Below are 15,875 nucleotides of genomic sequence, written 5' to 3' on the forward strand. Positions count from 1 at the left end.
GTCCGCGGTTCAGCAATGGGCATTTTTAAAAGTAAAATCCCCCCCCCCAAAGGGCCCGATGCTGAACTAACAGTTGTGGGAATTCAGCACCAATCACGGCAGCGCCAGTGGCGGGGGGGTTCAGATCCTTCCATCATAGACTAATAGTCATTGCGTACCCCCCACTCCGCCCCCCAAATGCTCTCTGTTAATATCCCAGCACTCCATGGCGACAACAACTCTGCAGAGGAGATCTGCGATGGACGAACAGGCCGTTGAAGTCTTCGCCATGCGTGACAGTATCAGCCATAGGGCCTCCGTGTTAGAAGAGTTTTACCATCTGAGAGTCAAAACTTGGTGACCAAACTCTGCCCAGTCTTGAACTGACCCGATTGCATTCCAGTTTCAGTGTTTCCTGAACACACTTTCTGTCTGTTACTTGGGTGTGTGCGCGCAACAACACAGAAAAATAAACCCTCCAGCGTTACTGACATAGCGTGAAGGTTGGCAGATCTGGCCCTCCAGCGTAAGGAAATGCCAGAAGCCAAGGTTTTACCCGCCACATTAACTGGGCCACCTTTGGCAACCTGCTTATTTTATGGACCGGCCCAACAACACAATATGTCAACGTTGACATTTAACACAAAGGAAAAGAGTGTGGGTGCAACCTAGCCAAGTAACGTCGCTATTTTCGAGCGTTTGATCTTGCCACTTTCAAGTTGCATTTGTGCTTGGTTTTGTGTGTAATGTTTAAGGGAGGCGGATGGGGCTTGCTGGAAGTTTAAAGGAAAGAAGAAAAAGGAAACCTGGAGGTAATTCGCCAGGGCAGGGGAGCTTGAAAGGCCCTTTCTCTTCAGCGAGCCGGCTTGCCTATCTTACAAACTCCAGGCTGAGCCAGTCGCGCTTGCCATTTTCTTTCTCCACAACAATTTGCTGATACAATTTGCTGATACAGTCGTCTACGCTTGTAAATTCCGGTCTCCTTGTTTACCTTGCACATCTTGACGCTCCGGTGATTTTTACCAGCAAAATTTGCCATTTCTTTGAGCCAAGTGAACCCGTAGCTAACTGCACATACACATGCAAGTCATCTGTTTTAATGCGCACCTGTAGATTTACAGAATAAATAACTGCTGGCCATGATGAGTGTGAAATTCTAGTCAACTCAAAACCTTTTTTCTAGCCAAGCAGACTATCCTCTTTATCGAGTATCCTCTTTAGCGAGTCTAAATCCTCGTGAAGTTTCAAGTCTCAGAAATCAGCCATTTTTATTCCAGCTCTAAATAGTATTCTTAGATTTTTGTTTTTAAATGGGAAACTGTATTTTCGCCACCATATGAAATCCCAAAACGTCTTAAAGGAACTTTGTCCAGCCTTTCCGGGGAAAAAAGGTATCTTTTGCAATTGAAAATGAAAATTGAAAATTCAGCCCCCAAATGCAAAGGCTTTTAGCAAGTTGTCAGCATGGTACCCTAAGAAGATATTCCCGACAGTGTTTTGCAGACTCCATAGAGTGGGCATTAGCAGGTGCCTAACTAAAATGTGATCAGGTATTATTAATAAATAATAACTCATTAATCATTGACGGTGAGCGGTAATTCTGGACTGTAACGGTTTGAGTCTTCCTTTTTTGAATATTCTCACGCATAACCTCACAACTTTCTCCACCGTGAAGGGAGTGAAATTTATACTAGATTTCTTTGACGGTCACAATTTACTTGTGAAGGCTGCCACAGGGTTTTAAGCAGAAAAATTAAAATCCTGCGTAAACTGACCCTGTGTACTAGCCTGCGAGCATAGTTTTTTGGAAAATTCTGTTTGCCAGAGACCACACGGAAAACAGCAGGGTATTGTTTAGATTTTTTTTAAATGTACGTCCATATATTACCCTGGATCTGTGCACAAGATGTTTGCACTTGATGATGGGCGATGCTATGTGGCTCATAGCGAATTGTGAGCTACTTGCACTGGGGAATGGTGGGATTTTTACACCACAGAGACATCAGGTAATCCCTATATAGTTTATTTAAATTCATTTACGCGGGTACCTTAGTCCAATTGCTTAAATAGCTGTGAAAGCTGGTATGGAAAGTGGTGTATGTACTTGCGACACAGAGCGCTGGGTGACATCCCAGCGTTACACAGTCACTACCCAGCAATGAGCTGTTGTTCCCTACAGCTTGCGAGTTACTCACCTGGCTTAGGGGTTGTGTCTTGGACCTGAAACGTGCTGAGGTTCAATGAATTTTGGTGAGTTTTTGGCTACGCCGTACCCCAGAAACCAGGTGAATTTTGCCTGATTTGGGATATTAGTTTGGCATCAAGCGGTGCAGGCCTCCTCCCCCCCCCCCCGCCGCTTCAAAAAGCCCTCTTTGCCAACAGCCTCTGGGTAAGCTTCGGCCTTAACTTTTGACTCCTCCTGTGGGACTGAGGGGTTGTGTCTGGTGGCCTTCTATTGCACCCTCACCATCTCTCTTCAGGGAGGCTGCTGGTCCAGCCCTTCACCCTTCCTCTCTGCAGAGCCAGCTAGCAGAGTCCTTGCCCCACATATGACCACACATGGCACAAAGTTCCCATCTCCGTCCCCTCTGCCCCCTCAGTCAATAATATAAGGAAGCTCCCCCGGGACGCTAGAGCGCTGCAGGTCCAGGATATGTTCTCCAGCTCCACTGATGTGCCCATAATCGCCCTTTGACTCGTTTTGGGGGCTGAGATGTCGGACATTATTACATCACGCTTTGGGGAAAGGGCATTTTTCAGCCTCCAGAGTGAGGGCAAGTTCCATGGGAAGTAACAGTAGCGGGACTGGAGGAGCACATCCTAGGCCTGCTGAGCATTCCCATTGGGGTGCGGGGGGCCAGCCAGCACCACCGCTCCCCCGCGCATGCAGATGTTCCTGCAGTGACAGAGCTAGTGCTAGGACCATGGTGAGGGGTCTGCCTTCAACAGGTAGCTCAGTGGAGGAGCATGAGCATTACTGGTGTGGCGGCACTGAACTGCAACACTAGGGTACAGGAGTTAGTCTCCAAGGGGGCAATCTTCTCCCTTTCTTGCAGGACTGGAGGACGGGGTTGGGCAGTAAATCTGTCTGTCCCAGGGCGGTATTATCTGCACTCTCCTACGCCAGCAAGGGATGAGCTGAGCCCATTGCCTTGCGCCTTAAACTGCACTGCAGAGTAAACAGAGACCTTCTTCTCCCAAAGGCGTCGTGCTTCGAAACAGGGATAGGGAGGCAGGAGGAGGAGAAGCCCCAAGATCAGCCTGCGGGGTAGTGGGGGGCATTGCTTGGGCGAGTGAAGGGGGAAATGGACGTGTACATGGATATGCCGATTTACAAACAAGGAAGGGGCATTCCTTTCTGGCAGTACGGGGGCAATCGTGTGCGGCTGTGTGGGGCCTTGCAGATTGTTTAGCTCAGGATACCTACCGCTCACAAGCAGGAGGCAGCCTATCCATTGGCTTAAGCGATCTTTAAAACGTGAACCCCTAAAGGAAAAGCTGCGGTGATCTCAGGTTAAGGCCCCGAACCTGCCTCCCTCGAGCCCCCCACCCCGCGCTTCCTCTGGCAGCTCGTGGTAGCTCCGAGTGTGCCCGGAAGGTTCACCTGGCTGGGCACAGAAGGCTCCGCAAACCCTGGTTCTGCTGCTAGGTGGCGAAGAGGTCAGACAATGGCACTGCGTGCCCACTGGCTGCATGCCGCCCAGCGGTGCTCCTGAATGGCTCTGTCTGTGGCCACACACCTAGCCGTTTGCGATGGAGTTGGAGGGCCCGAGGGTGGCAGGGCTGAGGCGGCAGCTGGTGGGATCCGCCATTACACAGATTCTCCGGGCAACAGAGAGGGGATCGTTGTTGCAGCCTGTGACCACTGGCGGGGACTCTAGAACCGGTGCCCGGCGATGTACTCCAGTGGTTGAGCGGTAGTCACCGGGCACCAGTACTAGAACTTAAAGACCCCTTGTGCGGGGGCTATTCACTTGGGGGGGCCAGAATGGAGCACGCCTATCCTTTTCTACCCGAGACTGTAGAAAATGGGATTTCTGTTTACATTGTACCTCGCCGGGGAACCTCCTCTCTACCCGAGACTCAAGATGCAGGCTGTGCTTTAGCCCGATTCTGCTCCTCAGAAAATACTGCACCGGGACTCACTGTCAAGACTGTATCTATTGTGGATCTGAGACGTTGAACTCCGTATCTCTGTCCTGTGTTTTCAACACGCAGCCCTGAACCGCGGGGGGAATTCTCACGGGCTACAAGTAACAAAGGAGAAGCAGAACAAAATACCGCTTCGCTGGGCCTTTAGAGCCTATCGGTTGAAACAGTAAGAAAGATGTCAGACAAACAAGCGTTTCAATGCTGGTGTTAATGGGGTCAAACTTTACAGAAATCGTTACATGTGGTCACACCGATTTTCCAACGCTACACATATAGTGCTGTTTGTCCCTGGACCTAGACAGACAAAGTGAAGGTTTCATTCCGGATCTTTTCGTTGCACTTAATGATTAATCCTTAAGGGAATATCCTGCGCTTTTGTATAAAGCAAACATAAAACAGAAGCCACTAATAAAAGTCGTTTTCTGAAGCCGCTAGAAATCCGAGCAGCAAATAACCTCTGTATTGAATCAATGGCTGACTCGAGTTCGCAAAGATATAGTATCATGCTACCCCCAGGAGTTATTTACATTTGATGAAAAATCACTTTATGTAATTAAAAACATGCAGCTGTAATAAACGTTTCATCAATAGGTTCGCTGATTTAGCTAGACAGAGAGAGATCTGTCCTTTTCAAAAGAATTAGTGTAGATGTTATTTCCTTCCTTTGCCGTAAGAAGCAGATTGACTCTCACATATAAGATAGTTGGTTTAATTTGCTGCCACTTTAAACTATTTTTCTCTTTATAATTGTAACACTAACTCTCAGGAGGACAAGTTTAAGCTAATGCAAAAATTTCCCCATCAACATAAAAGGACTAGTTTCTTTTATCCTTCCGGAAACAGCCAGTCTTGCGCAATGGAATGAACCCTGAATTAAATATTAATTATAATTAATTGATTAATTATATTAATTATAGTACATTATTATTTATGACATAGAGTCTTTCGTTTGAGGTACTTAAATGGAGACGAAAGGTATTTTAATGGGGTGAGAATCCCTGTGTGAGAATCAGCACTAAAATCTGTGTTCTCTCCTTTCTGGGCCAAATGTGTTACTTTACACGAGCTGGTTTTCTAACCGATTTCCTCTCCTTCCCCCCGCTCCCCCCCTCAATTATTTGTAATTACAAGCCACATAAGCAATTAGACCCCTCGTGGCTAGATAAGTAAATTGGACAATAGCACTTTTTCTGATAAACCAACCGAACAGGTTGCAAGTTTAAATTAAGCGGAGTATCTGTCTGTAATGCCATAAATAAACTCTCATTTCCATCTCCCCCATCCCCCAGTGAAATCGGAGTACAAATGTACTTTGCACTACAACTTTGGAAAACACTGTGAACCTAACTTCGGAATTGTTCAAAATATGGATCCAGGCACTTGGCTTATTAAGAAAACAATAACGGACACTGGAATCCACATCCAGGGACACCTTTGTTCTTTTCTACGACAAATGAGTAAATATATGGTTAAAAAAGCAATAGCCCAGGAGGAGTTCAGGTGAGTGCAATGGTGATGTGGAGCCCTCTTCATACCAGGTAAACCAGGCAAGGCAAGTATGATGCCACATAGCTAGAGACCAAGGATTTTATTTGCTCTCAAAAGGACTTTTTTTTTTCATAAAGAAAAAGAATTAACCCATCTCTTAAATCGGGAATAATTGTATCCTGCCCAGTTTAAAATTTTAAACGGTAGCTATCCTATAAACACTACAATGGTTAAAAGTCTGGGCCTGCAGGCCAAAATGTTATTTAAAAAAATTGCTTGGATTTCACCTTTCAAGTCATATGCCATTAATCTCGATTTAATAAAGAAGCATTTTGCATATGCACAGTCTCCACAATGTGCATATAACAGGTGGAAGACAAAGATAGGAAAGCTGCTTGCTTCCTTTCCTAATGCCTTTCCTTCCACTACAAATCTCTTTTGCAGTACTCAGCAGACCTTCTCTGTCTCCTACTCTTCCCTACAATACCCATCTGTATACGCTGCAGCATTATTCAGATGCACATGTACTCTTGTTCCCCGGAGTGCATACATATCTCCTGCTATCTCACTTCACACTAGTCATTGTAGATAAACACCAAAAATGCTGAATCATGGGTTTCTGGCTAAGATACTAATCATTTTGTTTTAAAAGCACCTCTCCTCCAGAGGGACTGCATAGTAAGAATTGAAATGCAATGATATATCTATATTTTAAAACGTATAAATATAATGTAAACCATTAAAAACCTTCCGATTACTATAAAAGAGAAAATTAGAGGGGCACTAATAGGAAAAAAGAAAAAGAAAAAAATAAATAATGAACCAACGACGATCATAATAAACAAACATCTCAGCGGGAAATAGTTTTAAGGTGCAAAGTTCAACAGTTGGAAAGGATGAACTGAGATAAAAGTCCAGAGAGAGAAATTTCACACCAGAGGAACTCATGGGGGGAAAACACTATCACCTACCCCCTATAAAATCCGTAAAAGTCTAATGGTCTCAGTGTATCGGGATTTTGAATATATGGCTAAATTCTGCTAATTCCCGGCAAACCCATTGGAGTCAATGGGATTACATAGGTGTAAATAAAGACAGAATTTTGAACATAGTCAAGGCCTGCTCCACTGAAGACTTGAAAAGACACACTAGGCTTTTTTTCTCTCTGGATTGTGGGACATTCTTTATACACGATAGAGAAGCAGAAAAGGCCTAAAACTTCTCACACTTTTTCCTTGCAGTTCACCTTTAAAGTAAAACGTAGAAAAATAGACGTAGACAAATGTACACGTTGAAATTTTCCACCACGGATATATTTCCCTATCCTGCTAGTTTTGTTGGGTTCTTCCTTTAGAGTCTTTGTCGCATGGTTTAAAGGCGTAGACTACTCATTTAGGATTTGGAATTGTCAGAGCGGATTGTCTATCCCACTTACCCACAAAACCTCGCCGCATAGTTGTGTCTTCCCTTTCTGGAATACCTTGTGCACGGGATATAAGTGAGGTACTTCAGCAAAGTAATTTCTTTTTGCCTTTGACTTAGTCAATGGCACATACCTTTCCACCTGTCACGGCACAAATGTGAGGGAGACTCTCAGAAGGAACGCTACAAAGATAAATAACATTTTCTGCAGCCTCAGTGTTCTGAATGGCAAATCTGTTAGTCTCTAAGGTGCCACAAGTACTCCTGTTCTTTTTGCGGATAAGGACTCACACTGCTGCTACTCTGAAACCAGCGTTCTGAATCAGCACCTCTCTCGCTCTCGCTCTCTGTGTAGAACGGAAAGATAATTTATAGGATCATGCCCTGAAATAAGAATATTGCAAGAACGCTCATCTGAAATGTTTCCGTTTTGTTTTTAAAACTACTTGAGGAACTATGTATTCCCGTAGATGGCGCTCTTACTAGGTGTTCTGGAAGGAACTGTAAAGATGGGGAAAATTACCTAGAAATTCCCAGTTGGTTACTGTAATCTAGTACAGAACAATAGAGGGGTTATTTTCATTTACTCTAAATTAATATAACGTGACACATGCAAACCTGATTTCTTTATTAGAAAAGAATATGCTTTTAAAATCTGTCTTTTTGCTGTTTTATAGCTGTTAGAATTGCCTATTTCCCCTCAGAGACTACGGCTGCTACTCTGAAACCTATTTCCCCTGGTGTCTTTAACCAAAAATCCTAGTGCAAAGACAAATTAACTCAGCACTGAGCATTTGAGTCAAATGTTTTTTCACAAGGAAAGCCCTAATGAGGCACTGTCTGGTTTCCACGGGGTCTGCTAAGAACAAAGTGATTAAAAGGGCCAAAGAAACTAACACATCATTAAGACAAACCGACAAATGGATCTGGATATTCAAACTAGAATGCGAGGCAGTAATATCGCTGCCGTGATCCCGGATCACACCACGTAACCCAAGTAACTAGGTCCTCTAGTAGCCTCGCCTTAAGCACCCACAGCCTGATCCAAAGCCCACAGAAATCAATGGAAAGACTCCCACTGACTTCCATGGTTTTGGATTTGGCCTTAGCCGTAGCCACAGTGTCCGTGCAGCTGGAAGGAAATGTGGCATCGATAAGCTTAGGGGGGCCATTCCGTCCGCGTGGACAATTTACAATTGAAAAAATAATGTTTTGGATGTATGTTACCCGCTTATTTTTCTTAAAGAAATAAAGACATTGCACAATGGAAAAGCCTGGTTGCGTCCTCATTGAAATCGAAGGGAGATTTGTCATTGCTTTCAGTGGACGCGGGATGAAGTTCTAATGTAAAACGAATGTAAAACGAATGGGTCTGAGTGAGTTCTTCCCCCTTCCCCCTCTTTATTTTCCCATCTCTTTACTCATGGGGAATGAAACCTATTAACTTATGCTAGCGCTAGCTGCTTGCTGCTCGCCTCAAGGAGCCTTAACTTTCATCAACGTTATAAGGTACCTACAAACTGTGTCCCCGAGGACTGATCAAGGCGATCTATTATTACACACAATAACACGGCTGAAATGAGCGAACCCCTATCAAATCGATATAGACTGGCCTTCCCAGGAGGGCTTTTACGCTTCCTTCTCACTTACTTACAGCCAGGCGATGGAAACTGTGAATCACAAAATCAGAAACTTCGGTCCTTGCACCGAGGTGGGACGAAATTCACCTTCGGTAGCAAACGCATCCGCAAGCCTGCAAATCCTGCAGCCCCTTCCTCAGGCAAGCATCCCACTTTGAAGTCAATGTGAGCTTTGCCCGAGCAAAGGCGGAAGGATTTGGCCCATACAGATGGCCTTCAGGAAAGCACAAGCTGAGGGCTCCCTACAAATCCTGCGAAAATCATATGCAACAAATTTACTCTTAAAAAGCGGAACAAATCCTCAGGTTTTTTTTAAAAACTACCAACCCCTCGTGAGCTCGCAAAGTGCGCTTATTAGCCAAAGACCTTTACCCCCATAAATTCTTTGACAAGAGGGAGAGAGACTCCTCATTTATTGGCCGTTACTTTCCCCTCCATTTTGAACTTTGTGACTAAATAGATGAGTTTAAGATCCAATTCGATTTTGATTATTCTCCGAATGCGAACCAGTTTCCTTCAGGTTGTAACACGAGGGTGGAAAATGCAAGGTTATTGCTCAGATCTGATCTGGTTTGTGCCTTTTGAGATTTCACTCAACAAAAGCTCATCATATCAAGTCGCATTATGACACTTAGCCCTGAAAGCAAATCGATTCCTAAATGGGGGGTGGGGGGGGGGGGAGAAGTATTTTTTCTTCAGAAAGGATGCTTAGGGGTCTGTTAAATCTGAAGTTCATTAATTGTTACACCCCAGTCTTTGGAAATATTTGCTTATACATTTGAATACTAGATTGTTTTCAGTGAGTCACGTGTGTATATTATCCCTATACACTACTTTCCTCTAGGCACGTGTATACAGAGAGTGCACATGGATTCATTTTAAAACAAAGAAACTACACGTGTGCACATGTGTATTCCTCACTGATGCAAAGGTGACTGCAGTGTAGAGTAGAGCCAACAAGAGAACAAAAAATAGTGAACTGAAACATGCAACCAGGATTACTATTATTTTTTCCCCGCACGAAGGCCTCTCCCCAGAAGACTAGAAAGCCATCCCAGTGCCGTATTAACCAGCCCAACTGAACTTCAGGTTTGTGGGAACTGAGTGATCACTGCAGTAAATGCCTAGTTTGCAGCGTTCCGACCAAGAGAGGAACTCGATTTTGAAAATCCCCCCCCCCCCCCCCATGATGTCGAAAGCCACTTTCAGCAGCAGGGGTCTGTCAGGGACTTCCTTGAAGTGCATTTTGTCTAAAGACAGCGGAGGAGGATTAGTACCTCTGAGAACTCTGTAAAAACACCGAGCTCGGGGAGTTCCCAGGCGGCGGCCGAAAGACGAGAGAGGCCCTGGGCGATTGCACAGCAAGACCCTTGGGTCAGATCGCGCAGGTTCGCGAGGTGTCGTCTGCTCTGCATGCGCGCTCGCCCTCAGCCTGCCGGCACCCGGAGAGGTTCCGCTTGGAGCGGATTTCTCAGTATCTCAAGCACGGCACAGTGCCCGAGATCCCGCGACTATGCTGCGAGAGACCTGCTTTTATATATATATACATACACACACACACACACTCACACCCCAGGTTAGCCACTGAAACTTGAAGGCCACTTAAACGCTAGACATTCCGGTCACCGGTGGAGCAAACGTTCACACTATTAACCCATCGCAATCCATATCTAACAGAAAATGCCGAACATAAAGGGGAGGCGCTGTTCACACTGGTATTTAAAGGAAAAGTCCCGTTTTATAGCTCACTGTAGAGACATTTTTTAATTGCCTCTGCGAGCGGACCGGCAGCATACAGTCCCACTCGTTCAGGGCTCGGTCGCTTTTCTAATGTGTTGGCAACACACCTTTTTTCTTTCTCTTTTTTTAAGGGTTCTAAGGTGTTGTATTCCTGTTTGCTAAAAATACCAGCCCTGTTTATTCATCTGCACACTGTGGGCATATTTACACCACTCACCCACTGACAATGACAAAACCGAAGGTGTGGCTCTCCCCCTGCACCTGAGAAAGCTAACCTGAGCACAGGTTTGCCTTGCCTTTCCCCCGGCACCAACCCTGTCGAAAGACTCCACAAACGCTCCCCCAGGCCTCCCCCCCCCCGCCACCCCTCACTCCGGTTGCTTGTTTTGGTGGCGTTTGTAATAACACTGCTCTGGGGCAGCTCTAGGAAAATGTCTGTGAGGAGATCCCAAATACACACGCGTCCTTGTTAGTTTCATCGAGCAGGGGCTGGGTGAAGCGTGCCCTTTTGATTGTGTAAATCAATCGTCCTGAGTAGCATTTCACTGCAATAAGCCCACTCCCCGGCATGAATATAATATCTATGTGTCTATATATGCTCCAGGAGTTTCGGTATTAGCGGAATGACACCACATGCACGCTTTTTCTCTGTTGCCCCATGACATCCAGCCTTTAAAACACACATACAGGGGGCTTTGTCCTTTCTGAAGGTCAGATTTAGGCATTTTATGTACAGAAATGTTCTACTTACCATCCAATTATCCCTATTTGAAGGCGTGCTTTTCAATCGCTACGTTTATGGGGGGTGGGGGGTTGGAGGGGATTTAGTTTCTGTCAAAAGTCAATCAACACATAATGAACAATTAAAAGCAATTTTAAATGGATCGCTGGGGTGACTGTTTTATTTTACTTAATTTTTAATACGGTTGAAAAGTTTGGGATTTAAATCTCATTTAAACAACAAGGAGTCCGGTGGCACCTTAAAGACTAACAGATTTATTTGAGCATAAGCTTTCGTGGGTAATTATCTTAGTCTTTAAGGTGCCACCGGACTCCTTGTTGTTTTTGTGGACACAGACTAACACGGCTACCCCTGATAAATCTCATTTGGTGTCTGTTGAAATGTCATGGTGGAGAAAAGTATCTTTTTAAAGCAATATTTTTAAACATAGATTCCGGCTGAGATCTCTACAGAAAATGATCAGACTGACAGTGTGAGTGTGGATGTGTCTTGTGTCACATGCGTCTGGGTTGCCATTCAAAACTAAGCAAGCCTCAACGATCTCGTATGAGGGATTGATGTGCATTTGGTCTTTAGTAGCCAGAGCAAATTCTTCGTGCAATTCCAAGTGGAGGAAAGATCTCGAGTGAAAACAGGAGGGAAATGCATTCACTAAGGGTCTGATCGAACTCCCATTGAAATGACGGGGAGATTTGCCATTTACTTCAGTGACTGGATCCTGTTCTAAGCCACCGGAGTTTAGGTGAGTAAGGACTCCTGGATTGCTTCTCGGTACCAAAGATATCGATGAAGGCCCTTCCCAAAGGCACTCACCGCCAGTGTGTCTATGGCTGCCCCTATCCGTCCCTCTTACTGAAAGATGGATCCAACCAGGAGGCCAGATCCTGCATGCTCTGTGACCTCCAAATGCCCACTGACTGCCATGGGAGTTTCGCCCGAGTTCGGCTAGCAGAACTAGATCCTAAATTTGTAATTGAGAAGGATCAGACTTAAGACAGGCGGCGGGGGGGGGGAGAGGTGGGGGACGACCTCATTTTGGTAAAATAGGCAAAATCAGATAAATAGCAGCACTATGGAGTTACTCCACCAGCCACGGTGCATGGGAAAAGATGATAAGAAATACTGTCAGGCACGCACTAGTGCTAATTCGGTACAACCTGTTTCCTACCGGAAATACATTAAAACAGGTATTGAGAACTGGACAACACAGAAGAGCCATGTGTAGCGAGACAAGACCACCGCACACAGCCTGGCTTAACTGTAGCTCAAGTGCTCAACAGAGCAGACCCATGGAAGCCTTTACCGTGTGATATTAGTATAATATATGCACAGACGCTGACCTTTCAGGGGAAACCATCCATTTAAACGCGGGGATCCCGTCAATAACCTGCGGACGGCATGCAAAGAAAATCACTGGTCAGTCTACCGTCTTCTGCAGATATAATATACAACAGCTCGGGCCTGATCTAAGGCACCCGCCAAACTCCCCTGGCCTTGAAAGGGGAGCAAGATCCGGCCCGCACGTTGCTACAGCACGGTGCAGTTAAAAAGAAACAGATTTATTGCATTAGCTGGCCGGGCTTTCGAGTGTCACCCCTGGACATGCACCCACTCGGCGTTTCCGTTGTTCTTAGGTGCGTGTGCTGTCCGCTTTTCTACCCTACCTCTCTCTTATCTGTTCCCAGTAATATCCCTGGGATCAGCTCTGCTCTTGAACTGGTGCGTTGCACCGATGCAGGTTTGCCTAACTGGGACTCTCCGACTGCACAGCTCCACTGGGAGCAATGGGATTTATCCGCTCCTTGGTTCTAACAGCCCCCTACAGTCACAGTTATTCCGCTTGGACGCCCCCTGCGCTTTCCCCCAGGCGCCCCACGGACTGATCTGACTCGAGCAAGAGCCACTTGTCCTGTTTTCTTTCCCGTATGCAAGCCTGCTCATCTCAGCCCCACCACCGAGCCGCACAACGGCCGGGGAAACTTCCCAAGCGAGCGGCGGTGGTATCCGCTGCCGGCCTGCTCGGAAGGAAGCCCCCTTCCTTTAATTATTTAATTATTTTGTACCTGAAATTAATCTTTTGCCAGGCAGTGGTCAACAGGCTGTTGTATATGATCATGTTTTCCTATTCCTCTCGGTTCCCCCTGCCCTCTACCGACTCACTGTGGCTGTGACCTTTGTTATTTCAGCCCACACTCAGCAGTTAAATGGAAACAAGTTGAGCACGTTCACTTCTGATAAACATTATCCTTAAACCACTGGAGACCCAAGCAGAGTAAACGAGCTTTTCCGACAGGACCACATCAGGAACACACATTGAGAAAGGAAAAGAAACCGAATATCCAAGGGATCAGAGGCGGGGTCAGAGGGGGGGGGGTTAGACAGGTTGGAAGACACTGAGAGAAAAAGGCACAATGCGAATAAAATAGTCCACACACAGACCTAGATTGGGAGAGACACAGGCAGAGTTGGGGAGAAGACTCTAAAGAAGTCAATGGGAGTTTTGGGGTGCTCAAGGAATGCAGGATTGGGCCCTAAATCGCAAAGCTAACTGCTAGGACAACTCAGTCTGACACTCTTCATTGTCTTTATAATTAGAATAAGAAAAGACACCAAGAACTAATGGGTAACAACACAGAAAACGACCACACGTGTGAGGAAACCTGAAGATTATTTGTGCACTTACATTGTGCCATACATTGTGTAAGGCCCTAGTTAGGTCATTACTTACACAGACATTTAGCAACGATCTAGCTTATTTAAAATACATTCAGTTGGCTAAAATGAAAACTGTGTTTGGAGAAAAAGCCAGTCTTGTAATGGATTAGTCTATATATTAGGTTTCAGAGTAACAGCCGTGTTAGTCTGTAGTCGCAAAAAGAAAAGGAGTACTTGTGGCACCTTAGAGACTAACCAATTTATTTGAGCATGAGCTTTCGTGAGCTACAGCTCCGATGAAGTGAGCTGTAGCTCACGAAAGCTCATGCTCAAATAAATTGGTTAGTCTCTAAGGTGCCACAAGTACTCCTTTTCTTTCTATATATTAGATTTCGGAAGGGAGTAGGTAATTAATTCAGATCGGAAGTTTTCTGTACATGCACTCCAGTGTATTGTTAAATTACATAATTAGCTTTGATTAATGCTGTATAAGTATTCCACACATCATTGCCTTCTCTTTTAAAAAAATACACAGAGCACATCAACATACAGTGGCAAAATGACTTCTGATTCACACTAAAGCCTCTAGAAAGATCAATTTTAACAGCATGCAACGGCTATGGTAAATGTGTGAGAATTGTAGTGTGAGGTATTGGTGAACTTTCACAAACTGAGGAAATCCCACAATTTACAACTAAGATATTTTGAACGTGCAAATCACATTGCTGGCACAGAAACGCAGTGCAAAATACGTATCAGAGACCAAATGTATCAATATTCCCAATCTTTTCAAAAAGTCCACAAAATGACCATGATCGCCTCCCCTCCATCAAGAAATAGTTTCAACGTGCAATTGATTCCTGTCTTGTTTCCGGTATTATCCTACTCATTCCTGATTGTGCAGATTCACTAGGGTTTAAAATAATACTGCAAAGGAAGACCGAATATCCATGGAAATTCTATTCTGTCTTCTAACAACCTGCCGCCTTAAAAATCCTCCTCGCTTAATATTCCATTTGAAAATGATATTTGGAAACAGTTCCAACACACTGCCTTCTGGGCCGATCCGATTTCTTTTATTTTCCGAGTTTATGTTTCAGTCAAATTAATGGATTCTATTTCTTCTCCATTATATAGCATTTACACATCCTATTCCTGCTAGATTCTACTTCTAAACGTAAATTTGAAAGGACAATATCAGAAAATCCTGGCTGGAATGGGAGAGTGCATAATCTATGCGTGTAGTATGACATATGTGCGGAGTGTGTGTAAGTATGTACACAAACATATCTAGTGAATCATACAGGCAACGATGCCAAACAAAACACATTCGCGCACACACACACACACACACACACACACCGCATGAAACGCAAGTACTCCAGCGCCTACCAACTTTTTCTGACGATTTTCTTCTATTAATACCAGTATTAGTGTTTTTGCTAAAGTCAAAATCAGGCATTTACATCTTACAATTAAACAGAATGGAACACTTAAAATAGGAATGAAAAATATAAATTGTCTTTTTTTTTTAATCACGCAGCACGAGTCTATGGAGGTCACACACAATGATCCCCCACATCTAAACACAGACTGTGGCATCCACGTTTTATGTATACAACTCACAGATTCATGTGGCTTCCGTACATGCTTTCAGTTCATGACAAAAATAAACTTACCTTTAACAATCACAACTCTCTGGGACGTATGCTAAATAATATATTCACTTGTTAAAAGGCTTTTATTTTAAAATTACAGCAGAATCATGTAAAGACACACAAATCTCCATTACCTGCAAAATAAATGATAAAGAGCTCTGCATTTTTCAAGACCTCGCTGTTATTCCTCCGTGAAACTGCTGACTCCAGTTATTGGATATCAACATCGACATACTTCTCTGTCTGGTCATTTATTGTGCAAATAGCAATAGCCAGAGAAAACTTGCATGAAATAAAAGGCAGGCGTATCTACAAACTTTGAACAGATTGCTTTCTCTAAAGAGATATGACCAAAATATTGGCACCATTGACAATAGCCTAGGAAAGGTATTACCAACC

This window comes from Natator depressus, chromosome 6 (genome assembly GCF_965152275.1).
Source record: "Natator depressus isolate rNatDep1 chromosome 6, rNatDep2.hap1, whole genome shotgun sequence".
In the NCBI taxonomy this organism is placed as follows: domain Eukaryota; kingdom Metazoa; phylum Chordata; order Testudines; family Cheloniidae; genus Natator; species Natator depressus.